General features: G+C 41.0%; 1 protein-coding gene across 4 annotated transcripts in view; it reads left to right on the top strand.

The window, feature by feature from the left end:
- prkcaa (protein kinase C, alpha, a) overlaps nt 1-27,794 on the top strand; it is a 133,726-nt gene that overhangs the window by 22,629 nt on the left and 83,303 nt on the right. The window contains exon 1 of one of the 4 annotated variants that reach the window (XM_034592576.1): nt 20,172-20,178. The exons of the other annotated variants lie outside the window; for them this stretch is intronic. The gene's annotated coding sequence lies outside the window, so the exon portion shown is untranslated. Of the gene's footprint in view, nt 1-20,171; nt 20,179-27,794 lie in introns of those variants that run through there. 4 annotated transcript variants of the gene reach the window in all.

The following is a 27,794-nucleotide window of genomic DNA, read 5'->3' as shown; positions in this document are numbered from 1 at the left end:
CCAACCAACCAACCCACCAGCCATGCAACGGAACCACCAACCAACCAACCAACCAACCAACCAACCAGCCATGCAACGGAACCACCAACCAACCAACCAACCAACCCACCAGCCATGCAACCGACCAGCCAACCAACCAAACAGCCAACAAACCAACCAGCCAAACAACCACCTACCCATACCGACAAGTAACCGACCGACCAGCCATGCAACAAACCAACCATCCGACTATGCAAACAACCAGCCAAACAAAATATGAAAATATACCATCCTTGGCCGAGGCAGTAATACAAAGGAAAAGAAGAGGTAGTCAACACACCAACCAAAAGTCTGAGACTATGTTTTTACCATCAAGATCTTGTCAAAGAAGTTTCTTTGAAACAGCACCATCCTCAACACAACCCCCCACCCAGAGTGACCCTCCTTGAGGCAAAGCGGCCTTAATATCCATGTTGAGAGAGGCTGGTTTGAACTCTTTTATTTACTTGGGATGAGTCCAGGTTCCATTCAGATGCACTAAGATACCTCAACAAAACAGTGGTCAGTTGTTTGGACTGAAAACAAAATTCCAAACTATCAACAAGAAACAACTCCAACACACACACATTCATCTGTTGAGGGAAAGATTCTCGATTTCTGAAAAGCATATTTGGTTTGTGCTTAAAAAGCCGAAGTTTAGATGTTCTTTTTTCTTTTTAGAAAGAAACTTAGAGTGACTCACACTAATGTGTGATTCCTTGTCTTGTCACTTTGGAATCCCCATTAATTTGCTGTCCACCTCATGTAAACATGTTGGTGGCACAACAAATAAATAGATGGACTGTTTAGAAATAAGGAGGATACATGATTTCTGTATCTTGGCAGTGGTTTCTCATGATGTCAGAGCGATTATTTTTCACTTACACCACTCTTACTGTAGTTGGATCACCGTTTCACATCAGGGACCCGCTGGATGACACTGAATCACGGATCATTTATTTGTGTTTATGGGTTCACTGAAAAGCTAACGAGACTCTATAAAAAATAAATAAATATGAGAGCACTTGTTGTTGTCCACACTGTGAGTCAGCATTTGATAGTTGCCCTTCAGGAATGACTCATAGTGTATATACACTGTGAGGGGGAAAAAGGTGTTAGAGCTGTTTATTCAGGCATGAGAGGTGTTCCTGTCATGAGTCTGAAAAGACGTCTAACTGGTGTGTGCATGTGTGTGTGTGTGTGTATGTGTGTATCCTGCACTCCTGGGCTCCTGCACAAAGTGGACAGCTGTGTCTGTCTTTTAGCCAAGCTTACAGCTTCTTGCCATCTCCGTTGTTCACTGCCTGTCTGTATGACTCTATAATCCCTGTGTTTAATCCGCACTTTTGAGGATTAAATCTGATGGAGCACATTGTTGTGACCTGAACAAAGTTCTTATTAGACAGGAAGGATACGTCATGGAGACACATCTGACGCTTGGTACAATACCAGGCAACAAACGCAATTCTTGCACAACGTAAATATTTAACCTGAAACATTCCGTAAATACTTTACTCATCCAATAAAGCTCTATTACATCTTACTCTTTTTTCTTCTTTCTTTTACTCATGTGTTGTTTCTTCTTTTTATTGCACAGTACATCTTTATTATAGCAACAGTTATATAGCATGTTGGCCCACGCTCAAGGTACCACTCTGCTAAATTAAACACGTATGTCTTACCACGTCTACATCACACACACATGCACACACTTGGTTGGTGTGAATATTGGGTTTGCGGTGCAGTGCTATGTTTAATGTGAACAGGTGACTCATCGGGACACTGAGGATGTTGCCTGGGATGGCAATTCAATTTAAACTCATTAAATCCTCTCTTTTTCCACACAACAGACTCTATGACTCAGCTTTTAGCTTAAAACACCCCGACAATGAAATTACACACCAACAAACGTTAGAGGTTTCATTTGCCTCTGACAACAGGTCGTAGGCTTTATCGGAATAAATCACAAGACAGCAAACGAAGGCATGTGGCAGGCTAAGTTAAAGTACATCTTATTTTGTATGATCATTTGTCTGATTTAAGAAGTGGTTTATCGCTTCTATATGTATTGTTTGAATTCAAGTTGATTTAGTGGTTCTTAATATTTTGATAACGGGAAGTTTACTGGTACTTTAACTGGTAATTTTTTAGCTTCTCCTTCAGATTTTTCATACAATTGCCGCTGATGCTTTTGTTGTAGATTACTACTGCAATTTTATTTGCCGTTCCCAGGAAATGAACTTTGCTCATAATCTGACCTATTTGCTAAAAAATGTGGTTTTGAGTGAAATAGCTCAACAGCTGTTGGATGGATCTTCTTTAAATGTTGTTCCAACATGACAATGCTCCACTCAGTGTAATGGTTTTTGGCCAAATCCACATGAATGTGTTTCAGTCTTAAAATTCCGGTCATCCACACTACTCTGAACTTTTGAAGCATCTAAGCATGGAGGAGTTGATTTGAGGAAATTACATAACAATTAGGATTTTGGGCTACGGTATTTGGACGATGAATGATGACGCAATGACCGGCACTCGTCGTATGGTCTTATGGTTCTTATCAGTCTCAACTCAACTACCAGTGGTGAACACAAATTTCAGTAACAGCTCATCTGTATTGTCGGTCCAACAAATGAAATTCCTGCTCTTACTTTTTACCAATGCTTTTTAATGTTCATCGTATCTTCTGCAACTAAGCAGCCAACTGCAAATACACCAGCATGCACATGAGGTGAATGGTCATGTGATATGCGTTTGGAGGTGAGTTCGAATGGTTGAATTTCCTTTTTATTTTGAAAAGCCATTTTAAAACTAAAATGTATTCGTGTTGATATAACCTTTTGTAGACAGCTTCAAACTGATTGTGGCTCTGTGGCAGCCTCCAGTTACTCCAGACCTCAGGATTTCTGTCCAATTGAATCTTGATTCCCATCTTACTTTATCCACTCACCTTAAAGCTCTGTGAGTAAGGAAGAATACCTCTCTTAATAAGAAGGGGGAATAAAAGGAATTTGTTTTTCTACCTCCCTTAAATTGGGATTTTGGATCAGCATCTTTTCCAGCCAGCCAAAACATTCCTAGTTGTATTACTTGGGAATCCTCCCCACTCCTCTCCTTTCCTTCTAGTGCTATCATGAGGAAATAGCACCGGTCAGATGACATCTTTAATCCTTTATGCTCTACTGTAGCGCTGGAGTCTGGGTTCAGTCAATCTGTGAAACTGATCCAATCATCAGCGCATTGTAACGCCGAGGACATTTTTCAAACAGTCATTTTATGATCATCTTTGCTCCCCATTGTTGGGCTCTATTCATGCTTCAGCTAACAGTCAAAACATTGCCTGGTTTCCATCCCTTTATGTTGATACAGTTATTCAGTCATTCAGTTTGTTATTTTTCTAAACCTGGTCTCTCCTGTTCTTTTGGCACACAAGGTTCAGAGCTGTGTCCTTTTAATTACCCTGAAAAACCTGGGGAAAAAAATCATTGTTCTTTTTGAAAATATTTCTTTTTAATTTGTGAAATGGTGACAACAGAAAGTGACATATAAGATACGCGTCAGGTCTTTTTAAACTTTCATATTTAAGTTTATCATAATCACATGGTCTGCTTTAATGTGCCTCACACTTCTGTGAATCTCAAACACATGGGACTGTTTCACTATAGATCAATAAAGCACAGGTAAGAGTTTGTACAGTATAAATCATTTACACACTCAATTCAGTTAAGTAAGTTCAGTTTTTACATTTACTAATGAGGATATATTTTCGGCTTTTTGCTTCTTTGTTAGTTAGCAGGATTACACAAAAACTACCCAAACGATTCCCATGAAACTTTGGACCAAATTTTGTACAGGCCAATAAAGGACCCATTGAGTTTGATGCAGTTCTAGATCAGGGGGTGGATCTAGACTTTTCCCCCCCACTTTCATAACATTGTTCTGAGAGAATAATTCATGGATCTTTATGACAAAAATAACTCACGTTTACGTTTGATAGTTTTGAGTTTGTCCAATAAGGGGCAGTTCCAAAACAAAATCCGGATCTAGTGAATTTAAATGTGGTTTCATAAGGGGACTATCGCACCTTGGCGCAGGCATGAACTCTACTGAGCCAGTCTAGTTTCTGTAAATGATTTCAGGCAATGGCTTTGTGTTGCTTTCTTCTTCTCCTTCAGGTTTTATCTCTTTCCACTCTGACCTAATTGGATAATGAAAGTGAAAGTGGTGAGAGGTGAAACAGGGTGAGAGTGCAGTAAAATGACATGTAGTAAATGATCCAGCTTACAGGAAGTCAAACCAGAGACGTGCTGCCCAAAGCGTATGGACCGTCCGGGGTATCCATCCTAAACCTTCAGCTATCGGGTCGCACCCACTTCATGTCTTTGGTTTTCCTTGAAATACTAGAGGTCTGATATTGTTCATAAAGTTTTAAAGTTTCTTTATGCACTAAAGAAAGTTGAGGCTTTAGCTATGGTTGATCCATTACTGTGATATTTCCTTGCTTTATAGTATAAGGGATAATACCCGACACGTTATACAATGGTAATGGATGGAGTGGGGGATAAGAACCATGGAATCCATTAACATCATGAATGAATAAATTTATACTCAAACCAAAAATACCAGTTCTTAATTTACACATTCATCTAATTTTAATCCAGCTGTTCTATTTTAAACATCATGAAATACATTTCCTGAGCCTCAAGCATTTCTGTAATTTGTGTTGCTAAGCAACATAGAGCTAAAAAGGAACGGGTTCGGAAGGTCCGGTCAGGAGTTTAATAATACTGACGAATTTTTGCAAAGTGAGGAAGTGGAATGTTCACTAATTGTTGTCTCGAGAGTCTCAAGAACAGAGAATAGTGATGTTCTGATGCACAATATTTCAACTTTTTGTCCAGACACACACATGTTGTACTCTCGCTCTGTGTCTCCTCACTCTTATGCGTAACAGGAAATTTCTTTATTATCTGTTGCTGTCTTGGTTGCATGTCCTCTCTGCCCTCCTGTAGTCTCAGGCTACAATCATCACTGCATGTTATTTCAGTCTTTTAGTTCACTTTCCTTTTCCTGCAATGAGTAATTTTTTTCAGTTGCTGGTGTTTGTGACACAAATACCCTCATAGGTCCAAGCTGTTTAGCTGAGGCTGTTTTTACCTACAATTTAACACTGGTGCATTTATTTAAAATGGAAAACAAACACAGACGTCACTGGTGTCCGGTTAAACTGATCGGTTTCTAAAAGTCAACCCATGGCAGAATTTTACAGGTCTATAGAATAATTGGTTTTACATTTTTATGGTGGACAATAGTTTGACATGAGAGGCTCTTGCATGTCGACAAAGAGATGAACAGATGACGAGTGTTGCTTTACGACACAGAACAGGACAAAGTTTGCATTCGCCATCAACAATCTTTGTCATAGTACCTATTTGACAACAAGGGCTTTATGTCTTTTATGCCTGCTCTCCCAAACAAATGCATGTTTAATGAAACCCGGCAGTGGAACCGACCAGGGAGAATAATGCAAGTAGCAAATGTCTCGACTGCTGCAACAGGAAACAATGGTGGAAGTGTCTTAAATTTTCGAAACTTTTGCATTGACTGTGTTGCTCATATGAGATGAATAATTTCATAGCTTGACTGAGAGAGAACAGTGTTAATGTTATGTCGTGATGGTGTTACAAGCTTCCTCTGGTAGACCTGGGGCTTGTTTTATGCGTAATGTCGATGAGCAGGGTGGAGCAGCAGACATGGCACAGAGCGACACCTCAGACATATAATGGAAACATCCAAGGAATGTGCCTGTGGTTTACGTAAGGTTTAGCAGGCGAGGCTGACAAAATGCTTGCTGACAAAATCAGTGATCATGGGAAAACGTGACGTATTCGGTGCAAGATTGTAGTGTTTGTCACCGGGATATTTTGGCTTCATTTCTAGATAGTGGGAAGAAGTGCAGACAAATAGACCATCTCTATTTACAGTCTACGTTACAAACAAGTGGACACACTGGTTGTCGTTCAACTAGATTCTTGACGCTGCGGTTTGAAAGGCAAAGATTCAATCAAACAACATCCTGGACTCCTTCAGTCCTCCCTCTCGGTGTGTAATTCGTCCAGTGTGTCAAATACATAAATTTCTTATTTCATGTATTGTCCAATGAGCTCAGCATTACAATGCACAGCTATCATTAGTCAAGCATCTCCTCTGCTGCAGAGTGAGTGCTCCAGGCGGCGTCTTGAGGCGCGGCTCTAATTTGACTCATGCTCAGGTGTTCAAACCTCATTTTCAGTCAGAGACAGATAAAACCCAAATTAATATAGGAAAATGCGGAAATTGGTTGCAAATAGTTCAGAAGATCAGACTCTGCGGATAGAGTTTAATTCGGGGGCAAGAAATCTGCCCCTGACAAGAATAATAAAAAAACAACACTTCATTGTTGGCTTTGGGCTGCATGTGTGTGGATAAAATACAACTCCAGGACGTTTTGTATTGTTTGTCTGTAACTGCCTAAAGATGTATATGTGCTGCTGCAGCACCACCACCACTCACCCCCAGCGCTTCTTCCCTCCCTCTCCTCTTCCCATCCATCCATTTCCTCTCGGGCACTCTGTCAGCTTCACTTAGCTGCCCTGTCAGCGATTACTCTTCATGTAAACACACACACACACACATGCGCAACTTATCTCTGTTGCTCCCGCAGCTAATGACTTCTTTCATCACCATCACAAACCTATAGACCCCTGTGTCTTCTTCTATCTCAGCACATACTGTATATTGAGCTGTATTCTGGTGTGTATTCTATTCCTGCACCTTAACATGGAGGGTGAACTTTCTTTTTCCTGCCTCGAGGGACATGGATGACTTGCACATAAAGCAGGAAGGAGCAGCAGAATGGGCGGTGAATAAGGCTTTGTCCTCGAAGAGCTTCGGCCTTCCCCCGGGCGTCTCGGCCCAAGAAAATACCTGCTGCTTTGTGCGACTTTTATGGTGCCTCTCACATCAGAAATGAACTTTGCTCAGGACGGTGGTGGGGTGATAATTACATTAGGCCTTTGTGTACTTATGGGTGTGGGTGTGTGTGTGTGTGTGTGTATGCAGTGGTCGGGGGTCAGAAAAAGGTCAATATGCAATGACTGATAGAACAGGTTTGTTCAGTGATGTGCTTCCTTATTGCATTGTGAAGAAATGGAGGGACACACTTTGAGTCATTTAGGAAAGACATATAAAGAATATAACATTTTTACACAAGAAACTGAGCAGGAGCCTCAAAAATGAAAGTTTTAGTTTCGTAGGGGTGGGTGTTACACCAGTGTCATAGTCATCCCCGGTGTGATAATGCACCATGACATGGATTGTGCCATACCTTTATCACTGTGATAAATCAATAAACTAATTATGAAAATGAAAGCATTTCTTCAAATGCTCAACTGTGGTCAGAATACTTGTCCTTATACAGTATTATCTTGTAGCAAATAAAAATTTACAACACGATTGCTATATTGCCCATCAGGCGCTGCTGTCGTGTAAGATGCTTGATAAAAAGGAAGCAGCCAATCCGAGGCGGCCACAGGAGAGGATATTATCGTGCAGTAGTGTGTGGCTTGGGTCGGATAATCTGTCTGAACCGAGAGAAAACTAAACTACAAGTATAACTACAAATAAAGAGATTTTTTTTGTTGTTTTTGTCTTTCCCTTTTCTGATCTGGTGAACAGTTGCACATTTGAGACCAAAGCATTTACATGGTGCCGTTTGAGGTCCAACATAGAGAGAAACTTGGATATTTTCAGCCGAAGATAAAGATCCGTGAAGAAAAAAAAACATAATAAATAAGGAGCAAGAGGGTGGAAACGATGGGACTTAATCGCTGTGACAAAGCGAGGTGAAAGCCGGCATGAGGTCATCTGTCACTTTCTCAAAGAGCGCTAATTTTAGCATCGTCACCCTCATCTCTCTTCTCCGTCTCTTCCACTGCTTCCCCTGCTTCCCCTCATCCTCTCACCACGTCGCACCACCGCCCGCATGCCTCCCTTTTGTGTCAGCCGGGACTTGCTGGCGGTTAAAAGCGTGACATGTTCGACAACATTGTGTGACTCCTTTTGTGAGACAATGAGAGATGGAAACAGTGTGCGCTTGGATAGGGCCTGCAGCGGCGGGAACCTGTTGCTTGCAGAAGTGGCCATTGTGACTCAGACTGTTTACATACCTCACATGCTTGTGTCATTAAAAAAACTAATGGAGTAGGGTGGTGCTTGTGTCACAGGCATGAATCTGCACAAACCGGCACACGTACGTGCCAGTCAGTGTCTTCACAAGCACCATGAATGACTTCTGTTATTGTGGCATGTGCCTCTTGTCTGTGCACATTGTGTGTGCATCAATGCGTGTATGAAACTTTGTGCGGGTGCATGGTACCAACGGTGAATGAATGATTTGTTCTTTAGATTAACTCCATTCACTCCCTTTTAAATCCATGTTCTGTCATGTGCTAACAGAATGTAGCTGTGCAGGTTTCCAATACAATTTGCACAGTCTGCAGCTTGAAAACCCAATTTTGAGTTGCACCAATTCTGAAACGGGTGATCGATTAGTCAATCAATAAACAAAAGATTTTTAGAAATCAAAAATACTTTCCAGTCCCAGCTTCGCAAATGTAAGAATTTCCTGTCATTCGTAATTATTTATTTATCGTATCGTTTCTCTGGCTTGTGGAGCTCTGGATGGAAGAAATCTGTTGATTATTGATCAAATTATTTATCAACAATTCAGAGATACATTGATAGTGATGACTAGATTGGTACTCTCTAAGGTCCCCGTTTAAATTCTATCTGGCTGCACCAAATTTCACACAATCAGAGATAGTAGTTCCTTAAATATGACAGACTTTCTTTTATGGGGAACCATGAATATTTCATAACAATGCCTATTTTGCAAGGTTAAAGAAAGTGAAAAGAAATTCCTCTACCTGGATCCGCACCAGTTTCACATTCCACATCCTTCCACCAGGTTTTGTTGAAATCAAACTCTTGTTTGCAGATGCACTAGCTTTTCCAGTTTTTGTTACAACACAAATTTCAACAGACACTTCTACAAATGGCACGAGGTAGAGACACGTTAATCTTAGTTGTGTTTGGTTTGGTACAAAATACTGCTGAAACATTGGTCATTTTCCAAGCCACCCCTAACCCTGCTGAACTGCCTGATTGCTCTGCCTTCTAAACGCAGCCACCTCATCCAGGCGCCGTGGCATTTGGCAGCAGGCTCTTATAAAGATGAGCTGCTACATGTCCTATTTCCTGAGGTGTAATCAGACACCGCTTCCTTTAGACCAATTTCCTTCTTCCTGCTCTCCGATTATTGGTTGTTATTTTCTGTGACAGGAAGTTAAACGCAGATATGGATGGCCAAACCCACCACCGTGTCACCAGTCAAACCAACTGACATGGAGCGGAGATGCTCCACACACACACACACACACACACACAGATATTTTGGTACTTCTATCTTACTGAGGACATTCATTGGCATAATGCATTCCCTAGGCCCTTACCCTAACCTTAACCATCACAACTAAATGCCTAACTCTAACCTAAACCTAATTTTAACCAAGTCTTAACCCCCAAACAGTCCATTAAAGGTGGGTCAGAAAGTGGGGACCGGCCAAAATGTCCTCACTCCGTAGGTTGTAGGGTCAAAATGGTCCTCACAAAGACATCTGTACAAGAACACACACACACCCACCCACACACCCACACACCCATCATCTGCTCGAAACTGACATGTCTCAAATATGGCCATACTGGCAGACCTAATGCAATCTATTGGGCACAGTTTTTTTCCCTTCCCATCTGCCCTGCTCTTCCTCCTCTCTGAATCTAGTGGTTTGGGGTTTTCAAACCAGTAAGACAGATGTTTGTTTTGCTCTGCTAAATGAAATGTACTCTATCTGGTAATATAATCCCCACATTTGGCTTCATCTACACAGGAATATTAACTGGGCTTTGGAAGATTACTCTCACTTAGAAAAACCAATACGTTGCAGACAAACTTTAAGGACAAGTACAGTGTAAACAGTCAACATCAGCGCAGGACGGTTTGCGCTTCTTATTTGCATCGGGTGATCTACTCTCCATATTCCAGCTTTTGTTTGCAACATTCACAGAGGATGTGGTTGATTTCAGCAGTGTGCTGTTTGGCGGCCTCTTCTTAGCCGCGCTCCCTCTTCCCTCTGCAGGCTAATGCAATTGCTGAAAACCACAGAGTGACTGTTGCATGTGTTTGCATTTGTTGCCTCACGGTGCAGCGCTGAAGCAGAAAAAAGCGTCAGTTCAGTGTTCACAGGTTCGTGCGGGATGAAGCTGCTCAGAGAGAGAGAGAGGGAGGGAAGAGGAGAAAATTAGATTTCATAGGAGGAAAAAGATGAACTAAGGAGATAAAGAAGAGAAAGTCTCGGATGTGTAAGTGGTGATAGCGCTGTTGTGATATCTTGGAGCTTTTCCAGATCCGTGGCGCACACCTCCCCACACATTCACACACACACCCACCCACTTAGTGGAGGGCTGGGGGAAAGTAATGTCCCGACTGACTGTGGGCTGTAAGAAGCACCAACAATCAGCTGACCATAGCTGAGGGAGCAGAGGAACCGCTGTGAGAAGAAGAGGCAGGAGGCCAGAAACGGAATCAGGCCTCAGTGATGGAATCTTTTAAATTTCTTTTCACAATCTCTTCACCTCTTGTTCTCCAAGCTCTTTCATTTCCCTACCCTATTTAGCCACCGGGGACATTAAAGTTTAATCTCCTCCTCATTAGTACTATTACACATATTATTTTCTTGTATTCAACAGTTTTTCTTTCTTCCACTGCAGTTTTTTCTTCTTTCATTTTACTCTCATTTTCTGTATCCACCAATGTTCTCCTTCTATCCGTCAGTTATTCTTTGTGAACTTGAACTCATGCTGTCTTTTCTGTTACTCCACACGTTCACCTGGTCTGTTCCAGGTCAGAGACCCGTTTCTCTCTGCTCTTTTAACCCATCCTCCCATTCCTTTTTTTCCTCATTTGATCCTTGTATGCTTGTGCAACTTGGCTTGTGATAAATTAGAAGAAATGTTCTTCTGCGACACTATGTCAGTGCATTGCAGGACTTTAACATAACCTGCTCTGTGTCGGCGACGCCTCTGACTCGCAATCCAGGATGCTTGTCTAGTATCACCACCTGTTGACATTTCTCTGCTCTTATCACTTTCAAGCCTGTAAGGAGGAAGTATGAGGGTTGGGTCGATGGATGACCCCCCCCCCCCCCGTGTCTGTCACACTGAAATATTCGGACCCAGCTGTTAATCTGAAGCATTTTATTTTTATGAGCTTCTTGATCCAAATCCTGAAGGTCATGGTCTGTAAAATAAAATGATTGAAAGAATATGAATGAAAGTTCAGTGAGGAGAACTCCCTCCCTGGCAGTGATATGAGGTCTCACTCTGTTGGATTTGTTGGAACTGCAAAAACATTTTGTTCATTTGTTGTACAGTGGTGTGACAGAATGGCAGATCTGTTGTCACAAATTATCATTGACTAGCACTGATTACCAAACCAACAAGAGCCATGTTTAATTTAGTCCTGCCAACAAGATGATACTGTAAGTCACAGCCGAATAGATGCACCACCATCAACATTTGTTCCTTTTTTGTTATTAGCGTCATAGCTTTGTGATTTTATTCATTTTGGAACGAGCCTGATTCACTGTTTCATGCTGTAGTGTTAAGCTAAGCAGCTGCTGGCTGTCTCTTTTTATTTACTTCTTTTCTAACTCTTGGCAACAGTGTGGACGGGTGTATTTTCCAAAATGTCTACTGTGATGTAGCACGAAGTAGAAGTAAAGTTGTTTACCTGTACTCTACTATATTGTATTGTTGAATACCACATTGTTCCCAGTTACAAATTGAGACTGGCAGAGATATTGGTTGGTTGATAGAAATCTATTTTACTATATTGTTATCGGCATTGGCCCCTAAAAATCTATATTGGTCGAGCTCTAGTTATAATATAAAGTTAATCAGACACCTCCCAGCCAATCAGAAGCAAGTATTTTAAAATAAGACACATATCTCTGTTGTGCATTTTAAGCTGAAACTTGTTCTTGCTCCAGATCACTGACTTAATTTAGTATCTAATCGATACATCCTGCCCTCATACAGTGTGAATATTAAACACAAGTGGTCCAGTGCTGCTGGAAAACCTAAATTCATTGACTTGTTCAGTCAGACTCATCTTTCTTCCATTTCCAGCAAGCTGTCGCACGAAGTGTCGACTTTCGGTTCCCTCAGGGCCCGGTCATTCGGCAAAGACACAGACACTCGCTCACATTCACTGTGTATGTGTGTCCAGCTGACTGAGAATAATGTTAAACGACAGCCTGAATGATGGATCCTTTTATTACAAGTGTTGACACTAGGTCCCCTCTGCATTTCAGAAAACACACTCTGTTATTGACACATGACGTATTGGGGCTGGATCGCAGAAAAAAATGTGATTTCGAGAATAGGGTTGCAATATTTAGAGAATAAAGAAAGGTTTTGAGCAATGAGGAAAAATGCTTGACAGAGTTGCATTTCTTGTGGATACTTGAATCAATTTCATTGTATTTCATGTTTGAATAGAACACAGATGTATCCTATGAGAACCTCACTGTTGACCACTACCAAACATTTCATCCTCTGTCTGTATGATTCTTTGTACAATCTTACAAAGTCCTGATACCTATGATAATGTGGTGCTGATGATTTAGTTGAGCACCACAGTTGAGTATTTTGTTATTTCTGAATCCTATTCTAAAGTATAACTTTTCCTCCATATTCCTCATCTTAATATGGCAACAGGCTGATCTTCCAATATTCCCCCTCGTCCATGACGCGCAGCCCAAAATTGTGATTTTATTCTTGTAATAATACACCTTTTATCTTGTGTTACCACTTTATTCTCGTAATTTTAATACTGATACTCTGTTGTACTGCTTTATCTGGTTTTTCATGATATTTTCCTTTTCACGTGGCTCCCATTAATTACAAGCACAAACTCGATTATCTGCACTGAGCATCAGGTGAATATCAAACCATGCAACTCCTGATCTCGAGACTGTTGCAGAGAAATCAAGAAACCCAAAATAGATGTTGTCTTTGCAATGACTTCATGTTGTTGTTCTCTTCCTCCAGAGTTGTGGGAAAAATTGGCACCTTATACGTGGATCTATACACTTTTTCCGGTTGTTCAGGCCAAACCGCAACACCCACAGTGAGAGAGTAAAATTAGTCTGCATGCGGGATGCACTTTTAGAACTTTGTCTCCCTAACTCCTTAATCAGAGGATTTATTGCTCCTGAATTAGAGCAGAGAGGAGAAATTACTGGTGGGAATGAAGCTCTATGATTAGAACAGTCATCATTTTACATCCTGTACCTGGGATAATATTTTGATGAATCTGTTCCTCTTAAGCCTCACATGGAGATTAAAGCTCCAGCAGCCTGTTCGTGAATTTTTTTAAGTTCTCCAAAAAGGGGTATTATAAATGTGCAGCCACAGTTTAACGCACCTCTTGCTTACACTGTGTGTGATAAAGGTTGTGACACGCATCAGGCTGTCTGCCACCACGCCAAGAAACCTCCTGGGATTATTTATAGCCTCTGCAAGGCCAAACCCCCCTGGGAGGACGGAGAGGTTCAAACACTTGTGTAACAGTGTGTTTGCCTTCTTTGCCAAGGGGTGTGAAGTGTAGCCATCTTCATCTTTGTGTGAGTTTCTGCTGTCTGCTCCTATTTATTCTGGCTTGGTTTCAAATATTTAATCCTATAAAAATTCAGATAAGGTTAATCAGTTTACCTTATCAGGACTATAGCTCCGGTGTTTTGACAGTGCATCGGTCCGGCCTGCTGCACAGAGCAGTTCAATGTTGGTTTGTGCTGTTGTCTGGCTCACTACTCTCATGGGTGGGAGCGCCTCTTCTCTCAACGTAGCGGGGATATACACCCTGGGCAAACTCCTACTTACACACACACACACACACACACACGCACACACACACACACCACACTACACTACACTCTGGAGAAGGGCACAGTGCTGAGAGATTAGCCAACACCTAGGCCTGCAGACTGCAAACACGGAGAGAGGCAGGGTCAATATGTACTGTAAAAGGGGAGAACAGAAATACTACACATTCACACATGAATATTTTACCACATGGTAAAGCTCCGTCTTATATGTACCTCCTATTTTAAACACTGGTTCTGCTATATTTGCCATCATTCATTCTAACCCCATAGGCTTTCACGCCTGTGAGTTATTCTGTGTCTTGGCCTCAGCTGACAGGAATGAAGTGGCATTCTGGGGGCGTCGGAATAATGAAATCCCAGAATGCTGCCAATAAACTATTTTTCTTTGAAATGGTGTCACAGCGTCTTCTATTTATTTGCCAGCTCTGTCGCCCAGCATAATGTATATCCCCGAGCAATACCAGGAAGTGCAGGGACATTATCAGCGATCGATGCGCTCGGCTCCATCTTGAGGTATAACTCAGCTGGAAACCATTTACCCAGTGCTGCCTGGGAAGACGCAAGTGAGGGCAGACGGCTCAGTGCTCGCTTCGAACCTTGCATTGCTCAAATCGGTGCCATTACATCGGTAGTGGGGGGGGGGTTCTTTGCAATAGGGAGGCAGCAACAGGTAATGAGTGATATGTGTGTATTTTTTCTACTGACTCACAGTCATTCATGTACATTCAAATCAAGGCAGATTTTTCACTTTATACTTGAGAGAGTTGAATGTGAAAGCACTACTACTAATATATTGGGCCTTTTTTTTTAAAGAAATTTTCATATTGAACAATTTCTTCTTCATTTCAATGACAGCTCGTGACACAGCATTAAAAACACTGCTTTATCGGCCTTTTAATTATTCTACTGATGCTTCTATAAATCATGGCCTTCAGTTTCTGCTTCTCTTAAATCCGTACTTGACATTTTTTTTCTTTTTACTCTTTTCTTTATCGCGTTACTTGCCTGAGTTTGGCCGCAGGATCATTTGTTGTTTACTTGCAGCACACAACCTGCTAACATTTGCCCGTTCTCCTCCGGAAAAGAGGAATCTGAAGTGATTACAGTGGCTGCGTCATGGATCCACAACACCACCCAGAGACGCTGGGAATTCCCCGGTAGACTGTGTCTGCCATTTCCAGTGGTACGTGAGGCTGACCAGTGGCTGGTTTGATGACCAGCTAGTTTGGATCGGTCCCTGGTTTCATTCTCAATGCTGATTGGCTTTTGGGTCATTGTGTCACGCAAACTTTTAACTCAAGTTCAAATATATCAACTGGAGCGAGTGCAGCGAATGACTATCCATCGAGTTGCATGATTCGCGTTTTTTGTGTCGCATGGCGCGAGTGACGCAATTTAACAACTTTTCATTGACTTTGTATGTAATCTAATAGTGCGGAAAAATTCCCTTTGCGTTTGGTGTGAACCAGGGGGCGGTAATTATGCTAATTTACTGTCCTTGCACGTAGCATTTTCACACTTTTCTGAAGATAGAAGCGTTTTTTGTATCGGACGTTTCGTGTCCGTACAAACTCACAGTATGAAAAAACGGAGGAGAAATTTAGGATGAGAATACATGTCCTTGTTTGATGCCCAAAGTCTTGCAATCCTATTAATTTCCATCCCACATGTACACAGCACTGTATTTATTATGTGTTCCACTGTAACTCAGATCCAGACAGTACGTCGTGCCACTTGTGCTCCATTGTTATTTTCAGAGTGGGGAGAGAGGCTGTAGCGCTTTTCTTTAGCGAGTCCTGCAGACCAATTAGCACATCCAGCCTCTCTCATGTGGCTCTCCCTAATTTCAACCTCTTCTTGTCAATTGTAATTGGGAGCTGTGAGAGTTGATGAGTTGCCTTTAGACTGGCTGCCCTGTGAGCGCTTATTGTCTGACCTCACAATTGCAGGATGCGGGTCCAATTTCAGCATCAAGACGCTGTCTAGAGGACAAAGTGTTTGGTGCTTTTGAGACCTACCTTTTATTGTCTTTTTGCGGATCCACAAAACTACGGAAAGCATTTAATTCGTTTTCTCCATCTGTCTTTCAGTCTCATTATTCAACTCTCATTTTTGTGTCTCCTTCGACCTCCCCTTTATTAAAGAATGCAATTAATGAGTAGAGTGGCGTTTGCCTCATCTTTATGGCCTTGAGCCCTTGATTAACTAACTGATACTTGAAACCTGAAAAGGATCCACAAGCTGACTAGAGGCAGATAAATGTGAAGGCCCTGGTGGAAGTCGATTCGCTTATATGTCTCCAACCCCAGCAAGTGAGGACGGCACCTGAGATGAGTAGGATTCTCAATTAAAACAGACTCGTTACGGCAAAACAAACCAGGACAATAAAAGTCAATTCCAACCTTGCTGCCCTACATTCAAACACATAAACCGTTCCAGGGGTTTTAGAGTGAGTGAATGCAATAAACTATAATAATGCAGGAACGTGGTATAAATAGTGTATAACATATAGTAATGACATTTTAATGCAGCTGTCTCTAACCTAATAAACATAATACACAAAACAGAATAAAATCAAACCATGAGTTAATAACCCCCTGAAAATTCTCCAAGTCAAAATCGAACACCATTAAAATGAGTCTCCTCCTCTGCTATGACGTTTAAAATGTCAGCTCCAGGGAGCTTTTCCACCACTCAGTGCGCTATTGACATCCTGCTTTTTGGCCTTTATGGTGAAATCATTGAAAGGATAAGGAGATTAGAATTTTATAAGTGCCATTTTCAAAATGTCTTTTTCTGCCACACAAATGTGTCTCGATACAGAGGTGCCCCTCTCCCCTCTGTGTTAAGGTGTCACCTATTATGGAAGGGTTTAAATGTCATTCCGTGGTGGTGAATTATTAATGGGGATATGAAATTTAAACCTTCATCATCAAGACGAGGATAAGGTTCGCCTTTTCTAATGGATGACTACAATAAGAAAACTAGAAAATATTGTGACTGTGTTTTCACGTTTTCACAGTATTTGGCTTTTAAAGCTTTAATGGACGTTTTTGTCCCCTTCAAAATGTCAAGTTGTCTCCTCTTAGGTTTCACCAAAGCTTCTTAAAGGACGTGGGTCAAGAGGCTAGTGGAGTCCAGTCAGCCATGATTGTGCAAAGCAAAGATATAAAAAAACACTGAGCGGCTGTAACAGCATTCAGTGCTGTGCACAGTTTACAAAATAAAAAATGTATAATGTAGCAATTCTTCATTAAAATGACTAAACACCACAAGGTCTATGTTGTATGTTTTTGTTGACTTGTGTACTTAAATTATCCAAAATATTTCCATCATCGCAAATTCCGTAATTATCTCATCCATTAACATTAATAGCACCTGGGTTGCGATAGTTAGAGTTTCATTGGCAGTGGTGGTGAAGACAACAACTCCCATCATCCCATGCTGCTTTCACGACATCATAAAACCAGGTCGTTTTTTAAATTGATTCGATTGAGAGACCCCTAATGGCTGGAGTTGCCTATCGTACGATTATGCGTGAGTTAATGTTGATAGATCATTTTTCTTGTGTATTTCTTTTTAACGATAAGGATTCATATCTGTTGTCTCTCTGTTGGTGACTTTGTGGGAGCTCGTGTTTTTGAGAAGAACGTCACAAAATCCGATGTTTGTGTGATTGATGTTATACCGGTTGAAGTGTGCAGGCTTTTATTCCAGCTCAATGCAGGTGGGTCATCATTTCTTCGTACACTTTTCTTCAGAATACATTTGCTTTTCCAAAATGAATCCTGTGTAAATATTTGAGTGCATAGAAGATAGTTTACCCAAAGCATAAGGCTGCAGACTATTTGTCCTGCATACATGCCTTAAGCTGTATTGTCCGTAGACATCTGGCGTTTGGTCAGTAAATAAATTCTTTAACAGTGATTGGAAATCTCAGTTCTCTCCTGCGCAGGATTTGTTTTTCGCGTCCTGCAGAGTTTGCATGCTGTGTGCTGGATTAGCTCTGCCTTTTTAAAATCCCATTAAGACTCAACCCTATCAGTTACTTCAAAACTCAGCCACTGTAAGCTTGCTTGTACTTAGCTGATTATAGACTGAATGCAGTAAGTCAGCAAATCATTTTCTGATTCAGTTACTGAAAACCAGTAGCCCATTATTTTGAATCAACACATTTGCATTTGATGAAGCGCATCTAAATTTACAATTTTATAACAGGGCCGCTTAAACGAAAGATTTTGAGAATAAATTGGCATTATTATGAAAAGACTTAAGAATAAAGAATAAAGTCGTAATATGACAACAATGAAGTAGTGTTATTACAAGAAAAAAATGTTTTTCCTCGCACGGCCCTAGTAGATTCCTAAGAGAACCACAGCAAGGGTACAAAGATGTCTTTGGGGAAAACTAGGGTTCAAAGTTATAGTCACAACGTAAGCTTGTATAATATTTCTGCAAATATATATTTCTTTCCGAGATCAATGGTGCCATATACTCACCAACACTCTCAGTCTAAGAATTTAAATCTGCAATGGACATCACAAAAAGACCAGAGTGTATGGTGAATATAAGACCCTGTGTGTGTGTGCTGTGGAAAAGCTGTACAAATACAAAGCAGCTGTTTCCCCCCTCGTGCTCGCCTGGAGCTTGAAACAGGAAGCTGGGCACGGCCCTCGCAGCCTGCTGGGAAGAGTGCTACACTGGTATGAGATCCTCCCCTGGAGAAACACTGCGGCAGCCTGTGTTCAAAGGGCATCTTTTCCTTCTGCTAAGGGCTGAAAGTTAGCTGGAGAAATGTGAACTTTTTAAAAAGAAAGTTAAAGGTAACAAGGCTCTGCATGGAGGGGCTTTCACTTGGTAGCAAAATAAGAAAGTAAGAGAAGGACCTTTTTCCAAACTGGCATAGGCTGGCTGGTTTTCTTACATGAATAGTGAAAGGATTAGTGTGTGTGTGCATGTGTATTAATGTGTGAGGTCATTGCTAAGAGACCCAGGGCGTCATGGGTTTTCATGTGGTACAGTACAGTGCCAGGATTTAAAGGGAAAGTTCAACCAATAATGAAAATTCGCTCATTATCTTATCACCACTATGCCGATGGAGGGGTGGGTGAAGTGTTCGCAAAGTGAGTGAATTTTCATTTCTGGGATAACTATTCCTTTAAGAGTGAGGCAGTTTCCTTAGTAAGTCATCTTATCCTGAATGAATTAAGAAATAAAGGATTTATTGTCGGGTACTTTTTTTTATTCAGAACACGAAAAAACACCATTTCCGAGGTAATTTTCAAATTGCACTCCGTAGTTTTTCCGTAATGCTGCTAACTAACAGACAAACAAGCTAACGTAGATGTAAACATGTCCTTGTTTGCGGAGTCAATAATTTTTATCGTAGATTTACAAATACTTTTCAAGAAGCTGCTATAAGTTGCGTGACCAAATAAATTACTCCTCCTTCACAAGTTATTTTATTTGAGTAAAAGTTGCAGGAGTTTGGCCTTGGTGAATTATTAATTGATATCATCAGTGCTCCAGCCAGTCTGTCTGTTTTTGGAGCCCAGGCCTGTTTTCAGTCCATTCTATTTTTGCTCCACATGACTGAGTTGTGGCATTACGCAACGTCCTCTGGGACGTTCATTATAAACAGCGTCCACAGGCACAGGAGCTGAAGTGGTTGAGGGGAGACGCAGTGCGAGTCCTGGCACAAAGCCAAGTCAGGTTAATCCGCTGACGTGGTTGAATGGAAGCGTTGAGAGTCGCTGAAGAAGAGAAGTGTCACGTCCACTTCCACACCAGCTAACTAGGAATTTCTTTGCAGCTCACCGAGCTGTCCTCGCGGGAGAAATAAAAAATGTTCACACCCAGGGAGCCTGTTTCCTTTTCAAGCGCTGTCTGGAACCTGTTCACACTACAGAGAGGATCAGTACTTACTGCTAAGTGGGAGTTTCCCACTTTGTTCCCCATAGTCCTGCTGGTTGAGATGCTCCACAAGAGTTAATTATCTGCTTTAAAACCATCCTCAGTGACCTTGACTTATGCCTGTTATATATAAATACAATAATCACACTCTACAAATCGTCAGTATATTAAAAACACAAACACACTTTTATTCCAGTGCAAGGTTGTATCAGCTAAGGCTCTAATTATCACATTTTTGAATCACTTAATTAAAAAAACAAATTACCTACATAAAATTCAACAGCAGTGAATGAAAGGTGGGAATTGCAATAACTGTTAACCATCATTGAATGCCTCCTGAAACTTTTTCAGTTTTACATGACTATGGCTGCACCTCAAGTGCTTTACTGCTGTGCAAAGCATCTCCTGACATTCTACGGAGGGGCTGTACCTGTATGTGAGAACCCTAATGTCCGGTCTTTCTAAAGAGTTTCTCCTGCCAGCCCCCTCGTAAAAACTTCAGAGAATGTCCAGATGAGCCGATGTGAAATACACAGTGGGAGATCCTTTGTAGGACTCATGGAGAGCGAGCGGGTGTGTTGATGACATTTCTCACATGACGGAGGCAAAAATGAAATGCCACACACGTAAAAAAGACACCAACGATGATGTCAAGAGAGCTTCTGTTGATAAGGGCCAAAGACGTGTTGATGTGCTGTAAACCACAACACATGATCATGGAGTTTAGATGTTAGAACCGGTCTCTGCCTGATAAACAGCCCTCACCCGAATGCTCAATAGATTTCTGTTACTCATGTGAATGTGACTCACTGGAGAATCTCCAGCTGCGTTGTACGTACGTGAAAGGCAAACTCTGGAGAAAGTCCAGACCCCATTGGGTGGACATTCTCCAGAGTTCATGTTTGAAAAGGTGCCAACATGTTGGCTGGTGCATTAAGTTTACAGCACTGACGTCATCAGCACGTCGTCACCGATCAAATAAATCGTTCCTGGTGATGTGAGTCAGATATCTTACTGTGCTCACTACAGTTGGGACTTCAAGTGTCTCGCCTGCACCAGCCAATAGGCTTGTTTCAAGGAGACATGCCTTACCTTTACTGCAGATGAGTCAGTGATATAGACGCTGCAGCCCTGAGCAGTCACGTTGTCCTGTCAGTAAGATGCTGCTGTTGGTGCACAGTCTGATTCAAGTTATGTTTAACAGTTCACATTTACTCTTCATTCCAGAGGCCACTGGATGTGCATCACAATCATTTCTTATAAAGTTGTCAATGGGTCTTAGAGGAAATACACTAACCACCTATGCTATATTCAGTAGAGTGTAGATTTCAATGTACCTACTCACTTGTACATTCTGTACATTTGCCCAATTGCTGTTGAACTTGTGCTGACGGTGATCTCTGTTGTCTGTTGATTTTCGTCTTGTAGAAGCCATTAGAGGCCACAGAGTCATTTACTTTAAAGCCTGCAGCACCGCAGCTCTTCGGCCACAAGTCGGCCATGTGTGAAAATGCTTTCTTTACCTCAAAGGAGTCAGTCAGGCATTGATAACGTCAGCAGGGATCAGAGGCGTGTAGCGCTGAATCTTAAGAATGGTTTACACATACGCATGCACACACCAGTAAATTGCACATAATATGCTTTGAGGGTTTTCCCTCTTTTCTCATTTAGTGTGTCATGGAGCTTTTTCTGTGCATGACAAAGGTCTAAGTTATAAAGGACAAAGGGAGTCCTACTACTACTCCCACATGAAACTCTGCTCAAATCCTTGGCTTAACTGTGTTTTTCTTCTTGTATTCTAATTTCATAGTTTCAAAACCCAGTGTGACAACCATCCTGCAGCACTACTATGACAAATGATGAATGACTCTTTCTAAAATAAACCGCTGACCTTAACCATTATGGCTGATTGTAGATGTTATAGCTGTGAGGGCTCCCCTTGGGTGGCCATTTTGTAGATTGTACACAAACAAGCCACATCCTTCCATTACATTACATTCTTCCTCTCCGCTCGAACACATGTGTCCTTTATGTCTGCAGTGCAGGTGAGTCCCACTGTTTGGGAAGAAAACACCAGTAAAGGTTCTTTATAGACATCACTTATACGATCATGTTTCCTGAGCTGAGCCTTGAATAAGTGATTAAATCCCAGTAATATTTCCTATACTCAGGAGCTTTTGATATTAGATGTAACCTTATTGATATTTTGAACACAGAACCTGTAATAATTGCTCTCTAACACCAAAGGGGCTGCAGGGTAAGTGATTAAAATCTTGTCCTGCAATAGATTGATGCCCAACAAAGAATAGACAGATAGATGGATGGATGGATGGATGGACAGATGTACTTCATTGATCCCAAACTGGCAAATCTCTGTGCTCAAGCAGCAAGGCATCACGTACATAACACACTATACAAATTATAAAAATATAATACTGTATACTTAACAAAATATACAAATGATGAGGATTAAAATATAGATGATATAAAAACATGTATAATGTAAAGAAGCTTTACTGTAGTTAGACCTTAATCAGTGACAGGTTGGATACAACCTTTAAAAATGTCTCAGTGTTTTAAGATGTATATACAGAACAGTCTTAATACCAAAAACAGTTCAAAGAGACCTGAGAGGTTTTTGTGTCTGTAGAAAATTCACTTTTTCCCTCTCAGACCTATTGTTGTATCTGCCTGGAAATTGCATAGTGCAGTTACATGAAAGGAGATCAACCTTGGCTCTCATAGCAAATACATTGACCTCTGTGCCAAAAATTCTCATATGACTGTTTGATATAAATATTAAATATTTAATACATGTTTATTGGAAAAGAATATCTGTGAACTTTTACATCAAACTGAGCTCAGTTTCATTAAATATATAATGTGAATAATGAATTACGACGCAGCCTCAGCCACATTTCAGTGAAAAGCTAGGAGCCCGAATATATTTGTCCGTTGCTAGAAATTCTTACGTGGTTATTGGAAAATACATCCACAGGATTAAATGACTTGATAAAATGTTCAATAATAAGTCTGCCGGAGTTAATTCACTTCTTTCTCTGTGACTCATCAGACAGACGACATTATCATTAGTCTGCAGAGAGTGTGTAAACCATCAGACTTATGACTTATGTTATTAAAGAAGGGATCATTACTCGGCAAATGGCCTGATTGTGTGCGTAGTTTGTTGTGTCTCTTCAAAGTCGGCCTCTTGTAGTCCGTGTGTGAAGCAGCTACCTGGGTTCTTGTTTGTTTTTCTCTCTCCACATTAAAGGAAAAAAAAATCTCAGATCACAAGAATAGTATCGTAATGTTATGAGAATAAAGTTATAATATAATGAGAAGAAAAGTTGTAACTGAGAAGAAAGTCATAACATTATGATAATAAAGTCATAATTAAATTTTGCTTTATTGAGCCTTTCACCGGTGCAGAATGGATTTTGAGATGTTGAAACAAGTTGTGTCTTCCATTTTGAAGGTGAAACATTTAATTCTCAGCCACATTTGGAGAATGATGGAACTTGTATGGTCGTTATGAGGTATTGCATGTAAACAGACAAACTATGGAGAATCCAGGCCCTGAACTTACTCTGTCAAAGTTTATACAACCTGTTGATTCGACTTAAGTATTTATAAACATGGCTTTCATTTTTATTGCAAGTTTAATGTCCTTTATCACTCTTTTTATTTGTTTCCTACAGAGCCTGTCTCTATGTAATTTAATTGTAGAACCTGATGTGTAAGTTGCTACTGTACAACCAGTCATTATATAATTACACATTAGTGCCAACATGACCTCAAGGCATCCAAACTTATTTGGATGAAGACATTTTACTTCAGTATTGTAAAACAGTTGAACAATGACATATGACGTCAGAGTGTGCTGCTTTCTGATTTGACAGACAAGACGTATAAACAATAAACAATAGCACGAGCCTGAACCAACCCTCACTTCCAATGTCCTCTACCACCTCCACAGAACCTTTAACCCATCCCACCCACATTATGGAAAACCGTCAATAGAAAATAAGAAACAGAAGGGCATCGTTTTGACTCTAGTGAGAAAGAAACTGCTGATCTACTGTATATATGTACAATATGAGTTTATATATATAAATATATATATATATATATATACATACTCACAATGTACATCCAGCCTCATTCAGGCACTCGATGGAGAGCTCCCAGGTCTTGTCAAAGGATTTATATGGTTTTGCTGGACTCTTAAAGTTTATTGATTTACACAGTGATCACTGTTATGTGCTCAGCTCATGTATTCTGATTAATAATTTTTCACGAAATTGTTTTCTACTGGGTCCTGTCTTGAGAATTTAACTGTGAGAGTAAGAGAATATGCCAATGATGTTGAGTGTTTTGCAGGCCTGGGAGTTGTTGGTTGGTTTTGTCTTGTCATGGCATCATCACAGTCATATTGAAGTTGCAAATATATCCACAGATAGTAATGTGTTCCCAGAGTTTCATCTATCACAACTGAATATAGTAGTTCTCGCAGAGAAGAATACATTTTGGAAATAAAGAGATGGCTCTTGGCTGCAGCCAATTTGGATTCATCTTTGTATGAATCGTTATTTCAGCCACGATTTGATGAATACTTCAGTGTTTCTCCTTGACTCCCTTTAACAACTTTAAAACCTTTCTCCAAGACATTTACATTTATATCATTTTCTCTATCCGATCCAAATGGTTCGTGTTTAATGGTTTTTCTCATTCACCTCTTGATGACCACGGCATCATTGTTTTGTGACAGTTAGGGAAATGGGGCAGGCATCCAAGTCGAGAAAAGAACCACGGAAAATAATGAGAAACTCCCCGGTCCCAGGAGATGCTTTTGTCATGACCAGCATTGAGCCACAAAAGCCTCGTGATGGTTAGATCTAAAAGCTTTCTCTTCTCTTTCTTTTGTTTTACTGAGGTACCTCAGAGGTGAATCACATCTTTATACAAACGGACTGTTGAATGAAACCGTTCCCTTTTTCTCATTTCCTGCCTGAATTTTCCGAAAAATCTCCAGGAAATTGCTCCTATAAACTTGTGACCTGGTAATCGTGACCAGAATGAAATCGGAGTGAACTATGTTATCTTTTTGGATAGAGAAGTGATTTGGTCTTGGGTTGTGTTGAAGCCAATCAGTATTGTTTTGAAATACCTCGTCACGCTCCTGTCCAGGGAGAAAGGTTACAATCAGATACAGTATCTCCAGTTATCTTTACAGATCGACGGTGATGGAAACGCCAAAGTTTAGCCACTTTCCTCTCTCAAAGGGGACTTATCGGTTGCCAGTGGTAACACATCACATCCCCCAAATCTAATTTCTTGCAGGAACTTAGAAAATCGTTCATGCTTACACAACCCTGTGAGCCTTAATTGCTTTATAACACATTGTCAGTCCCCAGAGTCCCTGTTTTAATCTAATAGCTCTTATTAGCGACAGCTTTTAATAGAAACTGACCACCCCTGACACCGGTGCCCTCCATTTCTGCCTTATTATGATGTTTTACAAGCAATTAAACTCCACATCAATCCCCATGGTTTGCAAAGACAAATCTGCCTGATGAATTGACTTGCTGTTGAAATATGGAGCACATTATCGTCTCTCGGTTATACAGTTACGGTGAAGCTAGCTCTGTACCTTTTGTAGGTACAGTTCCTCTAGGATGGTGTCAGAGGTGATGAATGTGTCGAACCTTTAAGTGCTGCTCCAGAACAAGACTGCTGGGACGGCTGATCGCAGGCAGTGGAGCTCTAATGAGAGCAGCAGAAGACAATGAGGTTTGACCTCCTCCATCTTGCCTCTGCCGAACTCCTTCTTTATCTCGCTCCATCTCTGTTGATCAGATTTACTCCCTCTCCTTCTCGCTCTCTTTGTCTCTCACATTCTCTGATCAGGCGAAGCCATTTTCAGAAATCCCTGAAGAAATATGTTTCTGTGTGTCACAGGAAACAGTTGTCCCGAGCCAGACAAAAGTAATTTAGGGATTTGGATCGAGTAATTTCACCGGAGCAGGTACAAAGTAGCAGGAGCCGCTCATGATGCACCATGTGGAAGAGCCAAAATAGAGCAGAGTCAGGTTCTGACCAGATATGGTTTGTGTTCAGTAAATACATTTAGTTTTTTCTGGTTTAAATGCCTGCAACAACATAGCACTGCCTTCTACTGGGCTGTTGCTATTGCATAGTGCTCCAGCTTGTATCCAGTTCATGCTATGTTATTAATGAAGCTCTTTCCTACACCCTATAATCCACTGCTGCAAAGGAGGTGATGCATTAAAACACACAGGTAGCAGTGTCTGCTTCATTTGGAGGAATGAGGTGTGCTTAGAATACTGGAAAAGAACAAGAAAACCATCAAACCTTATAGAAACTCAAACTGCATCAACAGATACAGATGAAGGCAAAGATTTGGTCACATGCTGGGATATCACGGTTGCAATTTCGTTTTCAAAGAGTGAATTTCGGGGACCCGCACCACGATCAGCTATTCACTCCGGTATGAGTCAAGGAGGCACTAAATCATCGAGATTCATGACCTGTGTGGTTTGTGGGAAGGCGGTGGTGTGAGTTATGGGTCATGGTTTCATGTCAGTTATTGAGTGCTCTGACCGATAGCTCCTAGGAGGCATGAAGGGATAGCAGGGGGTAAGTTTGGTGGTGCGATAGCTCTGTATTTGGGGGGTTTGTATTGATTAGCATCATTAAAGTGCACATGAATATAACGTGGGCAAATGTGGGCAAACCTTAACCTTTTTTGTTCTTGTGCAATGCATGTGTAGACTAGATTAGCGTTTATAATATTGTCTGAATAGGGTTTTTTACGGTGGCTGAGACGTCTCGCACATGTGCATTGATGGAATACACAACCACGCTTTTGCATTTGTGTTTTGTGCGCTTGTGTGGCTTTATTACTAGTACTAGCTTTATGCTTTTAATTACAAACAATTCATCATAGCACCATGGGTAGTAAAAGCTTGCTTGTGACAACAGAGCTGCATTTGCTGAGTCCCGAACTGAAATCTGGGCTGGTACAGTGGATTTTCTCCACAGCAACGCCTGCTACTATGATGCATCTCACTCCAAACTGCAGCTTGTGGATATTTACAAGTGGAGATAAAGCAAATTTATGTTCAGTAAATTCTGAATGTCTTGTTGATAATTGGCTCGGTCTTGGTTGGTGCTGCCAAATTCTTAAAAAGTGTCAAATATTCCAATGCATCATTTGCAAACCACATTAATCAAATATTCATGATGCACTCAGCTATGACACCACTGAGGCCGATGTTCCCACAGCCTTTATGCAAAATTCACCTATGTGAGTGGTATGTGCAGCTGAAATCCAAACCATTGTGTCAGTGTTGACCGGAGCTCCGTCTGTGAAACCTTTTAAAAGGGAAAGTTTGGATTATTACATGTGGGATAGATGAGGTACTTATACATGGTCAATTTATAACCTGTAGTAGATGTGGGTCGACCCACTTTTAGAGAGGCAGGCAGCTTGAATGTGCAGCAAGTACTGCTGAATATTTGCCACTTTGAAGAATGACCTGAAAAACAATATCAGTGCAAATTTACACTACACTTTGAATGTTTATTTTTCCATCAAACGGTTCTTTCCTTTTTCTCAACCATTCAACTTCTGTATTCCTACTCATATGCGCACCTATGCTTTCTAACCTGGGTGTCTGCCACACACATAACAAACAACCTCCTTCTGTGAAAATACTGTATCTACTGTACCGTACATGTGTCAATAAAGAGGCTACTGTAGTAAATGCATTACTCTGAAACACATTTTCATGT

This window comes from Hippoglossus hippoglossus, chromosome 1, assembly GCF_009819705.1.
Source record: "Hippoglossus hippoglossus isolate fHipHip1 chromosome 1, fHipHip1.pri, whole genome shotgun sequence".
NCBI classification, from domain to species: domain Eukaryota; kingdom Metazoa; phylum Chordata; class Actinopteri; order Pleuronectiformes; family Pleuronectidae; genus Hippoglossus; species Hippoglossus hippoglossus.
The sequence above is the reverse complement of the archived record's forward strand: the minus strand, read 5'-3'. Positions and strand labels throughout refer to the sequence as shown.